Source organism: Acinonyx jubatus, chromosome C1 (assembly GCF_027475565.1).
Source record: "Acinonyx jubatus isolate Ajub_Pintada_27869175 chromosome C1, VMU_Ajub_asm_v1.0, whole genome shotgun sequence".
Lineage (NCBI taxonomy): Eukaryota > Metazoa > Chordata > Mammalia > Carnivora > Felidae > Acinonyx > Acinonyx jubatus.
Genome location: NC_069381.1, coordinates 179,379,061 through 179,395,843, shown reverse-complemented (window position 1 = coordinate 179,395,843; position 16,783 = coordinate 179,379,061). Strand labels below are relative to the sequence as shown.

Sequence of the window (16,783 nt, the reverse complement as noted above, 5' to 3'; positions counted from 1 at the left end):
GCTCAGAGCCTGGAGCCTGTTTCAGATTCTGTGTCTCCCTCTCTCTGACCCTGCCCTGTTCATGCTCTGTCTCTCCCTGTCTCAAAAATAAATAAAAAACGTTAAAAAAAATTAAAAAAAAAAAAGAATTAAATAAGACATAATTCCTGGTTGTAGCACAGTGTCATTGACTCATCTTTAATTAAAGATTGGCCATCTTTAATTTTGTTTATTCCTCATTATATAACATAGTGACTAGCAAAAGACCCATTGCCCTGCCCAGGAAGAAGACTGTTAGCAGTAACTGACCTCTATCTATTTGTTTTTTCCCTATTCCCCATGACCCTGTGCCCTCCTGCCAGAGAGGAATTTATTGTCCCAATTAATTGTCCCAAATTTTGTGTTTATTACCGTTTCTTAATTTCATCAGGCACACACATATACACATGCAAAAACACATGCACATGTATATGAATGTGTGCTTAAATAGCATAATGTTTGGTTAGCTTGTTTTGATACATTATTTCTATCAAGACATATTATTAAGATTCACCCATGTTGGCTTATGTGGCTAAAGCTCATTCATGGAAAACATTTTTATAATATTTTATCATGGGCTGGATACCACAACTTATTTATCCTTTCTCTTGATACATGTGAATGGGCCTTTGGAGATATATTTCTTTTAAAAGGATATGCATTTTTTAATGTTAAGACCAAATGCCAAATGCAGTTTTGCTTCTGCCTTCTGCCTGTTTCTGCACTTACCGTTATATTTAAAATTTTTCTCATTTCATTATAAATTTTAGAAATAATAACATCTCATTCAGTGGATATATCATAATTCACTTAACCATCTTGTTGTTATTAGACATTTAGATTGTATCTCATCTCAACTAGCACAATTACCATATAAACAAACATTATTGAATACAAATACGGTTTTTGAATTTTGTGTTATTTCCTGAAAACGACTTCCAGAAGCGGAAGCACTCGGTCAAATACCCAAACATTGTAGGGCTCTTGTATATACAGCCAAATCAGTTTGCAGAGCATTGGACTCATTAACACCCTACCCGCAATGATTCAGAGTGCTGTAGAAATGTCAACTGAGAGTCTGGATATTCATTCAAATCACTATGTTGTACACCTGAAACTAATATAACATTATATATCAACCATACTTGATTATATATTATATATTATTATATATATAATATTACATATTATATATCAACTATATCTACTATGTCAATATACTATTATTTGGAATCATTCAGATAAATTGGCAACATTTTTAATTTTTCTTCCTGGACATCTGTTCTGTTTGAGTAGAGCTAGAATTAAGCCAACATGCTGCCACATGCAAATTGTTTTGTTTTGGGAATTCTTGTGTTTTATGCTTTGCATTTGCCATAAATTAGCCTCCTTTTCCCTTTATGTATTTCAGGTTGTTGTGTTCTTGAAGTCATTCTTTGGTTTATTTGGCATAATGAAATCTATAACGTCTTGTCTTTAAATAACTAACTTCACTGAAACCCTTGTCAGCTTTAATAGGATTCAGGTGAGGGAATTTTTGTTTCCTTGGCATTGGAATTCCAACTCTTCTGTAGATTATTTAAAAAGCATCTCAGTCTCCATTGCAGTGCCAACCAATATAAACACAATGGTGCCAGCATTTATGGGTGTCATTTTCTCTCCTGGAGGAAATCATAATGAATTCAATATGATGTTTATTATTGTCTCTGTCTGTATGCAAGAACTGATAAAAATCATTTGGTTTCATTACATCTAAACTCAATAACAATAAAGTGGATAAACAGTGGTTAGAAAAGCCCGGTGGCCAAAGCATAATAGAAGCTTTTTTGGCCCAGATGGGTTGTAGCACAATACTCCATACACATTTTAAAAGAAGATGTTAGGGGCGCCTGGGTGGCACAGTCGGTTAAGCGTCCGACTTCAGCCAGGTCACGATCTCGTGGTCCGTGAGTTCGAGCCCCGCGTCAGGCTCTGGGCTGATGGCTCAGAGCCTGGAGCCTGTTTCCGATTCTGTGTCTCCCTCTCTCTCTGCCCCTCCCCCGTTCATGCTCTGTCTCTCTCTGTCCCAAAAATAAATAAAACTTGAAAAAAAAAAAAAAAAGAAGATGTTAGTTCAGAGAAGGGTCAAAGTCATTCTACAAACATACAAAAGACATTAAAAATATTGGTCTCCAGCTAGGTAAAGCCAAAGGATCTTGACTCCAAATCAACCTCAAGTTTTTTGTCTCGTTCATGAGTGTTAGATCACAATTTATAGAGTTTATCTTTTTTCTACTGGTATCTTTCCCACAGACACACTTTTCATTTTTGTGCTATGTTTTCATCCACCCTCAGTTTAGGTTTGAGTGCTGCTTGTATTTAATTTTACAGGAAAAAGAGTTTTTTGGAAATAAAGGTATAAAATCATCCTGCAGTTTATGTCATGTATCAGGCCATTTTTACTGAATTGTTTTTACTTCCTTTTAAAATATCGTGAGAGTTACCATTGCCTAACTTTTCCAAGGAGGAACATATGGACTATCAATGGCTTTCCTTTCTGTGCCTAAATTTCCCCATCTATAAAATGAGGATTAAAAATGGGGCACCTGGGTGGCTCAGTTGGTTAAGCCTCTGACTTCAGCTCAGGTCATGATCTCACGGTTCATGAGTTGGAGCCCCACATAGGGCTCTGCGCTGACGACTTGGAGCCTGGATCCTGCTTCAGATTCTGTGTCTCCCTCTCTCTCTCTCTCTGCCCCTCCCCTGCTTGTACTCTCTCTCTCTCAGAAATCATAAGTGAATAAACTTAAAAAAAAAACAACACAGCACCACTTCAGGGGCATCTGGCTGGCTTAGTTGGTAGAGCATGAGGCTCTTAATCTTGGGATCACAAGTTCAAGCCCCATGGTGGACATAGAGCTTACTTTGAAAATAAAATAACACAAGGAAACAGTACTGCTTCATGTAGCTAAGGTTAAATGAGCTAGGCAAAATCCTTTGTATAATGATGGGCCCAGAGAAAATGTTATATAAGAATTAATATTTTCATTTTTATTCACTCTCATACAAATATTTATGCTAATGAAATCTCCAGTAGACTCTAAACACCTGTCCAACTACTGAGAATCAATTAAGAAAATAATACCGACTGGAGGCACAAAATAACCATTATTGACCCTTGGTTTAGTAAACATTAATTTGAGGGCTGTGCTAAGCAAAGAAAAATATTAAATAAATGAATGTACTTCCAGGTCAGAAGATTTTGAGCAAAAACAGTGCAAGCTACAGACATGTGTGCATTTTGCTAAAAGGACAGCCTCCTCTATTTTGGAAGATTTTTCTGTCTGATGGAGTTGTCTGCTCATAAGGATCCTTGAGGAGAGAATGTCGGAGGTATGTGTATGCTCCACACACCGTCTACCATCCCTCCTCTTCCTAATGCAACCTGGAAAGTGGGCTGCCAAGTCCTCAGGAGGGGCCAGCTCTTCCGTTGTCCCAGGAGGTGAATCTTGATTCCATTCCCCACCCTGGTGAGTGGCTTAGAAACAGGTGAATCATTCCATTCTTGCTAATGCCACACTGTAACCAGGGCACAGGGGTGCAAGAGCGCCTGGTTCTGGGGGTCCCAAACAGATCAGGGTCGGCCACTCGCTGCTGACAGACACCAAAGGTATGATGTGGAGTGGTGGTGAAACAAGAGGGAATTTATTTCAGTGAGGCCAACACTGAGAAGACAGAGGACTAGCATATCAAAGACAGTCTCTAATGTGCTGAAAATGCTTCCAGGTTTATATACGGAAAACATGGGACAAAGGTCAGTGGGTACATGCAGGTGGATGGTAAAGGTTAGGCTGATCATTGTCTTGGGGTCAATCATGTGGGGTGTTGCCAATGTCAGAGCAGTCCTTAGTACTTGAGGGTTCCTGTCACAGCATGATTTGCCTGCAGGGTCTTTTGCCTGAGTTAAGAGATAAGCTGGAAAGAGGAACTTAATCAGTTAGAAAGTACAGGCTGAGGTCAAAATGGAGGTAGTTGAAGTCCTCTTTTAACACGAGACAAGGTCTACTAGGGGACTTCTGGGAGAATGTTCCTGGAACTTAAAAAGGGATGCATGAAGGAAATGATTTCATCTTTCAACCTTTGGACATTAATGTGTAAGGGTGTAGGGATTAGAACCACAGCAACCCTTTGACCATGAGTGGATTAATCTGAAGAGATAAACCTTCATGCTGAGAATGGGGGAGCAGGAATTTGGAAAAGAACATGGATCCCTGATGATGTCATTGAGCTGCTAAATTAACCAACCTATAATACCTTCACTCTGTCACTCTGTGTTTTTTGAATTATTTTTAAAATTTTTTAAATGTTCATTTATTTTGAGAGAGAGAGAGTGAGTGGGGGAGAGGGAGAGAGAATCCCAAGCAGGTTCCACCCTCGGTGCAGAGCCCAACACGGGGTTTGACCTCATAATCATAAGATCACAACCCAAGTTGATATCAAGAGTCAATGCTTAGCAAACTGAATCACCCAGGCACCCCTCTATTACTCTGTTTTAATATGTGAGATCTTAGATCTCTTAACTGTTTAAGCCAGTTTCAGTTGAGGCTTCTGTTACTTGCAGCAAAAAACATCCAAAGTAACACAGAGGAACATACATGTAAGACATGAGGTACATGTCTTACGTGGCTCGGCAGAAATACTAGTTTCTTATTGCTGGTATAACACATTTCCACAAACTTTGGATTTCAACAACACAAATTTATTCTCTTACAGCTCTAGAGGTCAGAAGTCCAAATTCAAGCTGTTGGCAGGGCCGAGTTCCTTCTGGAGGTTTAGGAGAGAAGTAGTTTCCTTGCCTTCTTTGGCTTCCAGGACGTCCTACATTCCTTGGCCATGGCCCCGTCTTCCCATCACTGGAGTCTCTTGCTTCCAAGAGCACATCTCCCGCTACTGACTTGGCTGTCCTTCTGCCTTCTTATAGGGACACTAGACCTCACTGGATAGTCCAGGATAATCTCCCCATCCCCTCATAAGATAGAAATCTAAGACCCCTATCTTAATCACATCTACAAAGTTCATTGTGCCTTGTAAGGTAGCATAGTCACAGGTTCTGGGGATGACGACATTAACATCGTTGGGGAGAGGGTCATTATTCAGCCTACCACATCAGGTAAACTGAGCCAACCCGGGAGAGTGGCCATCACAGCCAGATCACCGTATGTACCTGTGGAGGGAACAGCATGATGAAGACATTGTTAAACTGCCATTATTGTCTCCTTTATTTTCTGAGTCTCAGCCAAAATCTTCCTCTTTGCAAGTGATTGTATCTTAATTCCTAATCAGTAGCCCTAATTTAGCCCAGAATGATCAATCCTTCTTGCTTCATCTCCGTAATAATGACATTTGACATTTAAAGTGAGCCGTTATTCTATGTACTATTTTAAGAACTTTATCTGCGCTAAAGAAATTAATCATCATAAACCTCTGTAATTGTTGCTACTTATGTACCCATTTTATAGATGAGCAAATTCGACTTCATTTGTGTCAATTCACGCAGCTTACTATGAGTGCTTATTTTTTCGGCTTATGTAGGAGCCTGTGATGTGGTTTCTCTTCCAGAAATAGAAAATAAATTCAAGTTCTTACCACTGAGGACCAGTTAGGATGATTTTAGTTGCAATTTTCCCCATATCCATGGGGGTTAAACAATTAAGAGTTTATTCTCTCCCCAAAAAGAAGCCCAGAGTTAGGATTGCAGGGTGGGTTAATTCAGCTGCTCAGTCATGTCAAGTTTCCTTTTATTAGGGAGGAAAGCCTCTTTCCAAAGCCCCTAAGCAGTGTTTCTCTTTTGGTTTGATCCCTGCGCTAGTCACTGGCCAAGAGGAATGGCCCATCATGACTCATGCTTGGGCCTCAGCCTAACTGCTGTGAGCACATTGCTGCCTGATCCCTGAATGAGAGATGGGGTCTATTAGCAAAGAGAGAAGAGAAGGAACCAAGGGGGCACACACACCCTAGAAAGTAGCATGGAAGCTAAAACCTACGAAACAACCCTATAACTGATCTCAAGGTATCTCCCGCCACTTGGAACAAATAGGACCCTGGCCCATTCATTGCTTTGATCCAAAGCAGAGTTTAGAGTTACTCTTTGGCTGGGACTAGTGTGGTAGTGCATATAAGTCAGGGGGCATGCTGTCACCCAATTGAACAGTGTCATTGGAAGCAGTGTTTGACTCCCTCCTTGTCAATGCAACTCAAAGGGTCCATGTAGTAAACAGTTCTAGTAACTTGGAAGACAGTATTATTTTCCTAAGGAAGGAAAATTTCTCATCATGGACCAAATATGCACTATTTCAGATAGGGACCTTTCATATTCACTGAATAATTTTTTTGAAGTTACTTTCTACAATTTCCCCCCACATAACCTATGTCACCAACAGTAAAGCACATGATACCTCATTTATCTTCCTGTAGCAGAGCAGAGCTGAGTCAAACCTTCACTGCCAAGCAGGCTCCGGGGGCGGAGCCAGAGTCTGTGCTCAGCAAGCTCAGGCCTCCCATCCCCACAGTACCAGCTCCTGTCAGGATCCGACTCTGGACCTTTAGCTCATATGTCATAGTTAGTGAACAACCCATTCCTGTATCAATGTCCCTGTTGCTATTGAACCACGTTCATGTTCATTTCTTCAGAAAAGGAGGATTGTTCAGCCTGGAGTTTCCATCATATGGACGTGCGTATTGAAGCCATGTGTCCCGTCTTACTGTCTGAACATCCCAACAAAGCTAAGAGCAGCCACTTCACCATTAATCAGCAATCAGATGAAGAGCTGACTTCGGAAGAGAACTTCTCTTGCTACTGTGGCCTGCCCCACACTCTGGCACACTGAAGGACAGGTGGGCAGGAATCGGTTGGCCTGTTCAAAACAGCAAATGATGCAAGTGGCAGGACACGTCTTGCTTTGCCTTTGACTTGCATCACGGTGTCTCTTTTCTCCACTGTGGTTTTTTGTTTTTCCTGTGTGGATCAAAGTCTCAGGAGTAATTACCCCTCAGTAAGCTCAGTAGTGCCCTTTGTACAGGTGGGGTCCTCGTCATTTGAGCCAGAGGATGGTTAACGTGTACATATAACATTACACAGAGTCCAATACTTTTCTGATAACTCCTATAAATTGTCTTTAAAATTTTTTTAATGTTTATTTTTTTTTTTAATTTTTTTTTTAACGTTTATTTATTTTTGAGACAGAGAGAGACACAGCATGAACGGGGGAGGGGCAGAGAGAGAGGGAGACACAGAATCGGAAACAGGCTCCAGGCTCTGAGCCATCAGCCCAGAGCCTGACACGGGGCTCGAACTCACGGACCGCGAGATCATGACCTTAGCTGAAGTCAGACGCTTAACCGACTGAGCCACCCAGGCGCCCCTAATGTTTATTTATTTTTGAGAGAGAGAGGGACAGAGTGCGGGCAGGGGAGGGGCAGAGAGAGAGAGAGGGAGACACAGAATCTGAGATGTCAGCACAGAGTCTGAGGTGGGGCTCAAACTCACAAACTGCAAAATGATGACGTGAGCCGAAGTTGGATGCTTAACTGACTGAGCCACCCAGGCGCCCCTCCTAGTCAATTGTCTTGTAGGTCAGCAAAGCCAAGGATGAGGTTAAATGGGAAGGGTTGGTTTGGGGCTTTTTGGCCTGTTCAATTGCACGGATGCCCCCATAGGTCACCTCTCTAGCCTGTGGAGCAGTGACAGTGCAACGTGTTGCACACCTTGGAGTTGCCTTCATTCTTTCCACCAGGACTTGGCCAAAACACTCAGGCACTAGAGCATCTGGGAACGGCCTTCTCTGTCCTGGTCATCTATGTAGAAAGCTAAGGCAGATACTGGAAACGGTCTATTTTCTCTCCATTTCTGACACCCCTCTTGCTTCTGTAAGTATTGCTTCGCAATTGTCCTCACTGCCTTGCAAATCACTCAGAGCCTGCCGGCAGATCTGAGATAATATCTCTAATTGAAAGTGAGAGGTTGTCTGATTTGCCTAGTTTAGGATGAGTCACTTGTATGTTTGAGAAGTGAAGTCCCAGATTCTGTTATTGATACTGGAAACTGTACAGAAGGAATGAGTCTGGAGTTCAGAACACACATCATGAATCTCACACCAGTGATGCTCTGGCTGTTCAGAGGGATGGAACAAGAAACAAATCTCTAAGGTGGAGGTTTTTGTGAAAAATCTCAGATTTTATTAGAGAGGTCTTTTGAGTACATAACATATTGAACTTTAATATTATGGACTTGAAAGAAAATATTTCCTTTGGAGTAGGAAGCCTCTGTTATGTTTTGGAAGAATTTTCCAGTAAATCATCTAACACCTGCTTTACTGTACAGGCCTTGAAATTTTATCCTTTCATTGGTTACATACGCTTTTGCCTTTGGAAACTTCACATGCTTCTCTTTACCAGTAATATTTTGTTCCCAAAATATCAGCTCCCAGGGAGGATTTCATAAAGGCTGACCCAACAAGAAATGTTTTTGAGCAAACCTTCTGGATATCTTTGGCTAGGTACCATGCTCTGTGTAAGTACACTCTGTGTAAGATTATTACTTGAAATCCAAAAAGCCAGCCTACAGAGATAATGGGTTTGTGGCAAAAGAACATTCTGACCATCTCTTAACATAAAGGCATCTTGTATCTGTGAGTGTGGCAACAGTGACTACACTGGGTACTAGTAGGGGTGTAACGTGAGGGAGCCTGTGTGTGTGTTGCAGTGGGAAGGTGTGATGGCACAAAGCCTTGGCAGAAATATGACCAGTGGCAATTCTCCCCGTCAGGTGGCAGATGGAAGATGGCCTTGACTGAGAGGGAGACACTAAATAAATACCTCCAAAAGGGAATAGAAAGAGAATAGCTTGCTTGGTGCCACATTATTGAAATAAGCTTGCAATTCTCAAAGTTTGTTGCACATGAGGGTCACCTGGAAGGTACATGCTCCAGAATAGAGTCATGATGTGTTGATTTCTAGAAAGGGTCTGCTGGCTAGTGACGATTGAAAAACAGAAAAAAAAAAATGAGGCTGGAAACTCACCAAGCATGACTTCAGTTTGTGGAGCAGAGTTACTGAAGTCCTTTAATGGAGGAAGATTCCCCACAGACAGTGTAAGAACAAAGTGGGGCTGGAGAGGGGAGAGCAACAAGCTTTGCTCTAACAGGCCCATCTGACACTGGTGACGGTTCTTATGGGGTGGAAATAGAGGCGGGCACGAGGCTTCAAGTGTGGTTGGTCAGTGGAAGAGTTTTCAAGGAGATTTTTCAGTGGCAATTTGAAGAGAATAAAAACAGGAGAGGAGCCAATTAAAACTTTGGCAGTACATGAAAAATTTGCAAATCATTGGTGAACCTGGGTTCAATTTTGGCTCATCTATTGACCTTGATCCAGAATAACCCCTCATTTTTGAAATTCTATGCATTGGCATATTAAGAGGTTAATAAATAAAATAGCTCTTTCTTACTTACATTCCCAGTGAGCCAGTCAGATCAATGGAGATAAAAAGTATCAGTGTGGGGGGCCCTGGGTGGCTCAGTTGGATGAACACCTGACTTTGGCTCAGGTCATGATCTCATGGTTCATGAGTTCAAGCCCCACATCAGCCTCACTGCTGTCAGCACAGAGCCTGCTTCAGATCCTCTGTCCCCCCTTCTCTCTGCCCCTTCCCCACTTGCACCGTCTCTCTCAAAAATAAATAAATCTTTAAAAAACATACATCAGCATGATTACTGACAGCAATTACATTGGAGGGTATTATGGGTAAGTGGTTAAATAGGCTTGCTAAGACTCTGCGCCCTTCTTCTTGGCCTTGATTCAGCCCAACTGAGGGAAACTTGCATTTGCAAAGTGCACTCTTACCCATGATCCTTGTGTCACATTTGTTCAGGCATGGAGGGAAGAAAAGAGCAAATTCCTAGTAGTTACTCATTTAAACATTGTTTAATAGAGAAGCTCTCCTCAAATGAAACCAATGGATTTAATCCACTGGTGAAACAATAGGATAAGAGTTACCCATCTAAGTGGTGCTCTTCTGTTTTAAAAAATCTGTACTTTTTAACACGATGGCACAAGTAGAAAATTATATTATTCATACATGACGGTAGGAAAAAGTGTATGAATCTGTTTGAAGTTGGAGAAGCAATGAGCTTAAGGGCTCTGGGCTTCACAAGACTTTACAACCTTGGTTCACCTGTAACCCATTTGTGGCACACAGTTGTGCACTGGTGTGGGATCCAGGCAGACAGGCCTAAAGGATCTGCCACCTATTTTGTTACTATATTTTCTGAGGAAATCATAAGATTTTTCTCCCTTTAATTTGTTAATCTGTATGGTCTCTTTCCAATAACAATTTCCTCTCTGATACCAACTAGGTGTCCTACAATTCAATTTAATCCTGCCACTAACTACCCTGAATTAGCACAGACCCCATAGGTTAAGGGCTCAGTGCCACAAGACTGTCCTCTCACTTCAGGTCCTGGTCACAAGTTGCTGGGGTCCCCATAAGACTGGCCAACTGGCTATAAATATAAGACTTCCCATGACCACCCCCCTCCCAGGTTTGATCATTTGATGGAATGATTCATAGAACTCAGGAAAGCTCTATAATTATGATCACCGTTTTATGATAAAGGACACGACTCGGGAATAGCCAAATGGAAAAAATGCATGCGACAAGGTAATAGGACGCGGAGCAGGGCAGGCACAGAACTTACATGTGCTTTCCTGACACACCACCATCCCAGCACTCTGATATTGTCACCCACCTGGTTGCTGCCCAGGCCTCGCTGTTTAAGAATGTTTTATCCAGGTTTCAGTAGGTAGGCATGATTGATTCACTCATGGAACATTGTGATTGAACCATCTCCAATCCCCCTGCCTTCCCCTCCTCAAATGTCAAGGGCTGGGACTGAAACTTCCAAACCTCTAATCCTACGCTTGGTCTTTCTGGTGATCAGCTTTTATCCTGAAGGTTTGGTAGAAAGGGGTTCGTTATGAGTAACAACAGACACTCCTTTCCCTCAGGAAACGCCAAGGATTTTAAGAGCTTTGTGCCAAGAACATGAGACAAAGACCAAATATATTTTTTATTATACCACAATGAGGTAAATCTATATTAATAGATTTTTCTGATGTTAAACAATTCTTACATTCTTGTATTTTGTATACTCAATTCACTTTGGACTGCTAGTATTTTATTTAGGGTTTTCCCATTGTGAGAACGGCCTATAATTTTCCTTGTTCATATTGTCATTGTCTCATTTTATTAGCAAGTTTCATTTAGGTTTATTAATTAGTTGGGGATAATTTCCTCTTTTTTTAGTGTTAGGAAAGTTTGTTTAAAATTAGAACATGTTCCTTGAATGTTTCATTCACATATGGAAATTTCTGAGCTGATTTTACATTTTGAGAAATCTTTTAATTACTGATCCAGTTATGATAATGATTATATGATCATTCCGATTTTTTATTTCTTCTTAGTCTTTAGTTTTGGTAAGTTGCATTTTACTAGAAATTTGTCCACATCATTTAGGTTTTAAACATGTGGATGTAACATTATTCATAATGTTTTATCTTTTTTCTTTTTTTTAAAGTCTTTTCTTAAGTTTATTTATTTATTGAGAGAGAGAGCGCGTGCACACCAGTGGGGGAGGGGCAGAGAGAGAGGGAGAGAGAGAGAATCCCAAGCAGTTTCTGCAAGTCAGTTCAGAACCCAGTGTGGGGCTCAAACTCATAACTGTGAGATCATGACCTGAACCAAAGTCAGATGCTTAACTGACTGAGCCACCCAGGCACCCCTTCATAATGTCTTTTCTTATATTTTCTTTTCTTTTAAGTGTTTATTTATTTATTTTGAAAGAGAAAGACAGAGTGAGCAAACCTGAGTGGGAGAGGGGCAGAGACAGAAGGAGAGAGAGAGAATTCCAAGCAGGCTCTACACTCAGCACGGAGCCTATGAGATCATGATCTGAACTGAAATCAAGAGTCAGATGCTTAACCAACTGAGCCACCCAGGCACACCAGTTTTTTCTTCTACTTTAATATTTGCTGCAATTATGCTCCTCTTTTCAATCTTAATGTATTTTATTTTTGCTCAAAGTACCAAAGCAGAAGTTATAGCTTATGATTGAACATAACTCTTGTTGTGAGGCCTGTGAGCCTTTAGATACTTAAGGATGGCACTAATTTCTGTCATTTACTCCACAGATGGGTGTGAAACTTGTTTTGAATGCCTTTTTTTTAATGGAGGTAGAGGGACATTCCAGAGGTTTCCACTGGGCTTCCCAGTATGATCGCTCTAAGATGGTCCAGAGACCAACGGCCCAGTGTGAGAGTTTTGCCACCAAACATGCCAATTCCAATTATACAGCCAGAGGGAAAAATCAGCCAATGTCAAAAGAACAAGAAATAAGTGTGACGATGAAATTAGTTGACAAGACTTTAGAACCATTGTTATAAGTATATTCAAGGATTAAAAGAAAAACATGACACTTTGAGAGAACAGAGAATCTCAACAGAAAAATGGAGTCTTTAAACAAAGAGAATCAAATAGAAACTCTAGATCCAAAAGAATCAACATACAAAACGAAATAATCACAAGATAGGTTTAACACTGCAGAAACAAACAAAAAACAACTTGAAGACAGGACACAGGATCCATAAAAACTGAAGCACAGAGAGAAAGGGCTGAAAAGAGTGGACAGAGCCTCAGAAAGCTGTAGACAGATAAACAATCAGTATATATATAATTCAATTATCAGAGGGAAAGGTATTGATTGGAACATAGAGTTATTTCAAGCAATAGTGGTCAAATATTTTCCAAATTGTATGAAAAATGTAACCCAATGAAACTGGAGGAATGTGAAGAAAGATAAACACAAAAATCATATCAAAACATACCTTTTCATCAAATGGCCAAAAATCTATAAAAAAGAGAAAATATTAAAAGCAGCTAGAGGAAAGGGACATTACATGCAGGTGAAAATGCTGGCTTCTCACTAACAATGTAAGCCAGTAGCAGAGGACATTTTTGGCCCATCACTGGGACTACTTCAAGCCATGTGCGCTAATTCAGAAATTCTGCATGTTGTTCTAATACAGAGAGGCTCTGTACGGTGCTACTTCTACTCAGCCCCTCATCTCCAAGTTTCTGTATTAAATAAAACCAAACAGTAATCCAGGATCATACATTATAAGAATTATGCATCCGGTAGAAGATGATCTTGGATTTGTTTGAATTCATCATCAATGTGCTGTACGAGAGTATGCATGCCACTTAATGATATCTAAAACTACCCTTATCTAATAAGCTGATGTGTTTTTAGCGAAGAAATGTTAGTACAAAAAAAATGGTTCTGTTAAATGGAAAATCAGTAGTATAAACAACTCACTTCAAAAAAATTGTAATATTTATTTATGTATTTTTGAGAGAGAGAGAGAGAGAGTGAGCATGTGTTGGGGAGGGTCAGAAAGAGAGGAAAGAGAATCCCAGGCAGGTTCCTCACTGTCAGCACAGAGCTGGATGTGGGGTTTCAATTCACAAAACCGTGAGATCATTGCCTGAGCCGAGATCAAGAGTCTAGGCTTAACCAACAGAGTCACCCAGGTGCCCCTAAAATAACTCACTTCCAAGCATCCTGAGAGAGGGATATCAAGCATGAAGATAAGAATACCAAGAAGAAAACAATAATGCAAGTTTAGAAAGTAGTGCAGGAAATGAGTTTATCAGGCTGCAGAAGTTAAAGCTCAGGAAAATCTTAGAAATATTGCTTCAAGATGAAGAGGTTTATATCACATGACTATTAAATATTTTATTGTAAGAGATTATTTAATGACAGGAAAAATGCTTGTGATATATGATTAAATACTAAAAGAGAATAGTCACATAATAATAATGGGTAAAGTATCTTCCAGTGATAAATGGCTAGACACATGGATGGATGGATGGATAGATAGATAGAATGATAGAAGAAGGGATACCCAAATATTGGCAATGATAGAGTAGTAGGCTTAAAGATGTTTTAAATTTTCTTCCTTGTGCTTTTTTACATGACATTATACATTTTCTACAATAAATATGTCATTTAAAAAATAATAGATTTGATTTTTTGGAGTAGTTTTAAGTTTACAGACAAATTGAGTGGGAAGTAGAAAGTTCCTGTATTCCTCCTGATCTCCCCATCCGATTTCCCCTATTATTAGTATTAGTATTAGTATAGCACATTTGTTACAGTGCTGAGCAAATATTGATATGGTATAACTGAAGTTCATAGTTTCACTCTTTTCACAAATGTATTATGATCTACACCACCAGTACAGTATAGTTTGTTATTTTTGCAATTAAAGATAAAATTTTAAAAACAAAAATAGTGATTACTATATAAACTACAGTGATAAATGTAGACAACGTGATGAGCTGTTTTTTAGCTTCACTGAAAATAACTCTAAGAATTAATTTCTATTTATTGCTTCTACTAATAACACCAATGGCTTAGAAAAACATTATCTTTATCTATTAATTTATGGATGTATCCTTTGGGTCTAACTAAGCAATTAATTTCACTGAGGTCATTCTTTTTCAAAATATGGAAAAACTGGAAGATTTTTACATCTGTTCAATTACATGTCTAAAAATGCCAGGTATATTTGGGGGACACAATGAGTGGGAGGGTCAGGGAAGACTTTGTAGAGGAAGTGATAGTTGAATTGGAACCTAAAGAATAAGTAAGTAGAAATGGAAACAAAATATACAAGGTAAAGAAAGGAGAATGTCATTCATGCAAACCATAATAGTTAATAAATTGGAAGATTATATTATGTGAATTCTTATTTTAAAGAAGAATAAAACATTGTTGGATATTTGAGCAAAACTTATTGATGGAGTGCTTTTGAATTGAGTTGGGATAAAGGGAGATAAAGATACAGAGGAAGAGTAGACTTAATCACACGTAGAGGATCACAATCTGAGTAGAAGTTCTATGTTGCACAATATAGAGACTCTGCAAAGGGAAAAGAGTTAAGGAAGGCAAGTTTGGATTGGTAAGGAAGAAGGAATTGATGGATAGTCTTCTGAAATAGTTCGATGACACCAGACGAAGATGGAATCATTCCGGATTATTTTAGTATTTTTTGCCTTTAGCTGTGCATATTGGACAGACTAAGAACCAACCAACCAACCAACCAACCAAACAAACAATTAAAGACCCATGCAATTACCCAAGTGTTCAGAGCCTGGATTTAAAAAGTGGCAGTAGGGCTAGAAGGAAGGGATGATTGTAAGACATTTCTATAAAAAAGCAATAACATAAGATAAACTTGGACTTGGAGAACAAGGAGAAAACCAAGGTGAACTCAAGATACTGATCTTGGAAGATTGGCAAGGCTGCAGGTGAAATTGAAAAATTGGGGAAGAGAAGGTCAGTTTTGGACTGCTGGTTTGGGACAGTAGGGTAGTTAAATGGAAAAGTCATGTAGATACTTGGGCACAAGATATAAGTATTCGAATGAGAGAGAACATAGCAGGGAACAAAGACTCAGGAGTCATAAGCAGCAAGGTTGTATATGAAGCTTTAAAAGTAGATTAGCCATTGGCATGAGAACTGAGGGGAGAGAACACAAGTAAAGCTTTAAGGAATATCTACAAATGGACAGAAAAGGAAAAAGAGTGAGAAAAGTGTGAGAGAACTAGAAGAATGGGGCCAGGCAGTTGTGCAAGACTGGGAAGGAGATCATTTTAAGAAGGAAGTAATAGCAACATCAAATTCTGAAGAGTAGTTAAGAAAAATAAGAAGTGGGTTAAGGTCATTAGCAATATTAAAGCTATTTCAATGGACTGTGGAAACAGAAGTCAGATTATAGAAGATTCGCAAACAGATCAAGCGGCAAGGAAATCGAAAATGGATCAAGTAAGTAAAGACCACCCACTTGATGACTTGGGATACGAAAGGAAGGAGAAATGCCATAGAGTTTAGAAGAAAATGTCAATTAAACATTTAATTTAGCAGCTAGGAGATTTGTGAATGATTAAAGGCAGAAGGGAAGGAGTCTGTTTCCATAATTTTTTCTGCATCTACTTTTTAAAAAACAGCCATTGCTTGAATATTCTTTAAAAAAATACAGCTCCATGCAACTCTTTTAAGAATAATGTTGCTTCAGTTATTAGTATTTGAACGTACATTCCTGTATTGTCCTCTTGAAGTCTTGCCTAGGTGTTTCTTAGAGACAAGGTGGGGCCACCCTAAGGCAGAGTCACACTGCAAGTGGGTCACATCACAGAGCTGCTATGTAGTCAAGATTTAGGACTATGACTTTTCTGTGTTATGGTTTGAAACTTGGGAAACAGGTGCTCCATTTCATGCGTGCTTCTTTATCCTTCATGACCTTGAAAAGCATTCTAATTCTAGCTTTAGCAACCCTTTATTCTGCTGTTTGAATAATAAGTGATAAAACATCATCTGTTTTAGTTCTGTGTATGTAAAAATGGAGTTGTGTGTGTTAATCTCAGAGTTTAATTTACAGCTGTCAGATTATCTTTCATTTTATGACCAATAATACAATTTGACTAAGGGGTTTGAAAAGAAAAAAGTCAGTTGCTGGTGATGAAAATGTTTATCGGAGAATCTATCTGCTATATTGTATCTGTAAATGATGGCCATTATATCATGGTAACTAATCTGTTCTAATTGGGAGTGAATAGTCAGCAAAAATTATTACATAAAGTTAAGCATAATATGTTATACTTCTTGGTTCT

The 16,783-nt window shown here is 39.5% G+C and overlaps 1 long non-coding RNA gene across 1 annotated transcript; it reads left to right on the top strand.

Annotated features, from left to right (window-relative positions):
• The first annotated feature begins 1,260 nt into the window (after nucleotides 1–1,260).
• Nucleotides 1,261–11,588, top strand: LOC128314096 (uncharacterized). The gene is made up of 3 exons (XR_008295502.1): nucleotides 1,261–1,543; nucleotides 3,249–3,390; nucleotides 6,688–11,588. It is a non-coding gene; the product is annotated as an uncharacterized LOC128314096 (long non-coding RNA).
• Nucleotides 11,589–16,783: the final 5,195 nt, after the last annotated feature.